The sequence below is a fragment of the Trachymyrmex cornetzi genome, unplaced genomic scaffold (genome assembly GCF_001594075.2).
Source record: "Trachymyrmex cornetzi isolate Tcor2-1 unplaced genomic scaffold, Tcor1.1 scaffold30, whole genome shotgun sequence".
NCBI classification, from domain to species: domain Eukaryota; kingdom Metazoa; phylum Arthropoda; class Insecta; order Hymenoptera; family Formicidae; genus Trachymyrmex; species Trachymyrmex cornetzi.
In genome coordinates, this window is record NW_017297692.1 from 47289 (window position 1) to 50833 (window position 3545).

Consider the following 3545-nt stretch of genomic DNA (forward strand, 5'->3'; position numbering starts at 1 on the left):
TATTCAATTTTAAAAAATTCAATTTAAAAAATATAAATGGTTATACCTTCCTCTTGAGAACGATCGGTCAGATGAGTCGATTTTTCTTTGAATGTATACTTATGAATGTATACTTATGTATACTTATGAGGCAGAAGGCTGTGATATCTGTTAGAAAATAACAGTATGCTGCATTTACAACTGTATGTACACTATGTACATAATATATGGAGAATATGTTGAGATTTGTATGCGGAGAATATATATAGCAAATTACATGAGGATTATTATGTATGCAGTAAGGAAGTTACGTAATAATTATTATCAATATGTAATAAAATGCATTTGTATTGTACGTCTTTTAAAGGGAACATTTCTTTAGGTTCAAAAAATTGGCGCCTACACAAATTCTAACCTCTTTCGAAGAAATCGGGTAATCGAAACTTTCGCGTGGATAAGCTAGTTCATATCCTAGTATATACAAATCTTCCTGCAATGTCGATCTACTATCTTGTTTTTTTAATAAAATTACATCGATTTTAAAGATCTTGTTCAATTGAACTACATTATCAGGACACATTTTAATACGAAATTATTAATATTATTAATACTGGATATAATAATGTATTCTTCCTCTTTATAAATATATATGTTTGAACGCAATTAGCGAAATATCGTTTCTCTTTTATTTTATGTGTTTGCCGTGACTCCAATTCAGACAATCTGTTAATAATTTGTACTAAAGGTTTATTTGGTGATTTTACAAGCTTCTTAAAGATACTGATATAACTTTCACCCCAAAACGAGGACAATTCGCTCAATGATACTTTGGAATTTTTAACATCATCAGCCAAATGAATTAAATATGCAATAGCATATTTAATACCTGCGATTGTTCTCCGTACAGAGATGGCAACAAATAAAAAAACTTTCTCAACAATTTTTTAGCGTAATCACAATATGGGGTAACGTTATGTTCTGTTTGTTTAAAATACGACAAGCTACAAATAATAGTAAAAAATGCTTATAAAAATCGTTTGGAAGTAAACCATGTAATATTGTTGAACTGCAAAATAATAAGAAGAATCTGAATTGCGTCGCTTTCCACCTACCTATCACATCGATATCAAATTTTTTTCCTTGGAACTCGCACGGTATGTCTCGACTAATAAAATTCATTGTGTCTCTCAAATGTCGTACCTGACGTTTTTTGAGTGTTGAGTCCTGCAACACTCTTTTTCGATATCCACTTCTCCAATAAAGATTTCATTACACCAAGATATAACAGGTGTATCGAATCGATAACAACAGAATTAATTATGTCAAAATTTGGTAATTCTAACAATATTGAATCTACATCACCTTTATGGTGTTGTGGTTGTTGTCGATTTTCAAATGACTCTTTATTTCGAAGATTACAATTAATTTCTGGATATACTCATTTAATAATTCATTGCTTTCTTACCGATGTACCCTTCGTTGTGCATCTTTCACAGGCATAAAATGTATTATGTACTTTACAATTTTTTATAAATGCTCTCGCGATAGCATCTGCAACAATAGCAAAAATTTTAAATAAGTATCTTTTTCCATTTAATGTTATGCCATTATTTATTAAGTTTTTAGCTTCCTTCACAAAATCATTAAGATAATTATTACTATTTTGAGGTTTGGAGTCCCCATAATAAATGCCGGCAACGAAAGACTTACAAATGTAATTGCTATTGAAAATTTTTATACTAATTGGCCATACTTGTATTTGAGAATTATTATAAATTTGCATTCCATCTATATGAACTAACACAGAAATTTCATTTTCGTGATACACATCCGGCAAAATTATTTTCTCTAATCCCTTCTGTATGCCTAAATACATATATGCACCCTCCGTTTCTCGATTACTTATCATCACTTGCAAAACACGATGATGCATCGTACAATGCCTGAGCCGTTTGAGGTAAGGATGTATGTCCCTCTTCTCTTAATATTAATAATAATTCCGTGACTACATTTAATCTTAGAGTATCTAGATTTTGTAAAGTCCACTGAGTAATTCTTTCATTAATATCTGATTTAGATTGAATTGACTCTTCAAGCAACGCAAATTCACTGTCACTCTAACAATTGGAAATTCATTCTCATCTCTCTCTTCTTCAATGGTCCCGATATTATTAATTACCTCAGTTCCTCCTACAATTTTTATTACATCAGTTTTTATTGCATTTAGACTTAAACATTTCTGCGCATTATCCTCTACATATATGCTTTCATTTTCGCGCGTCCTTCGTTTTCTCTTCAGCTCGCGATACTTTTTTACATGGTAATAATTCGACATATTCTCCATATATGTTCAAAGTTACAATAATATCGAAATAAGTTGAACAAGGAAATAAAGAAATAACTTAATTACGAATCGTAGACGCTGCGTGTTTCTCCTAAAAAAAATCTCCTCGTACAGAGAACTGCTCCGAAAAAACTCTCTCTGGTCCTCTCCTCTCTCTCGCTCTTTCTCCCTCGTATGTACAGGTTTATGAGTTAATTGCCGCAGAAGAGCTGTCTCTTGGAGTCAAAAATTTCGTCTTATTTCTCGTGTGGACGCCGCAAGCTCATTTGTACAGAAAACTGCAAAAAACTAATGAACTGCTCCAGAAAGACAACCCATCATCGTGATTTTCATTCATTTTCCACGTAAATGCACGGTGTAAACGTAGCCAATTTCTCTCGCAACATTGCTGGTCTTTCGATATTTGGATCCCATATTTGCACACCATGCATGTATATCGAATCCGGCTCGAAGGACCAGGGCTGCGTTCAGAATCGTTGCCCAGAAGCATCCAAATGTCGTTTTATCCTTGTTGTTCACGAATGTTAAACAAGGATAAAAGAATATCTACTATAAAATTATAGTCACTTGAATCATTTTTATAGTAATTTCAACTATTTTATGGTTATAACAACTATAATTATAGTCATTTTAGGTTGCCAACTATATACATTTGTGCTAGAACTATATACATAGTTACTGTTATTATTATTATAGCAGTAATAATCATAATTATAGTGATATATGATTATAGTTACAATTACCAAACATTTTTCTCTCAGTGTATGTTTGTATTAACAAAAATTATATCAGAAACAAGTAAAATTACATTAACAAAATTTTTTAGTTGCACAAGTTTGTTTGTTACAGCTTATACTGTGTTATGCATTTCATGTGTGAAGCCCTTTAGTGTTATACTATGCATGAAGCTTATTTAATCATTACCTATTAGTTCTCGTAACTGTTCAATTTTAGTAGTACTAACTTTAAAAAGCTAAATGCTATATATATAGTCAGAGAGTCTCTGATATAGTTAATCTTATGGCGAATTCGATTGGATGCACTAGTGCGCACTAGTGTACACTGAGTGCGCCTTCTCTCAGTTTTAGCGTGTTCGATTGAGGTTATCCTCTATTGGTGCATCTGCCACTTGTGTTCAATTCATAACTGCACTAGATTATAGCGTTTTCGATTGGGGTGCACTGGCTGCACTCAGTGTCAAGAGCGTGTTCGATTGGCAGTG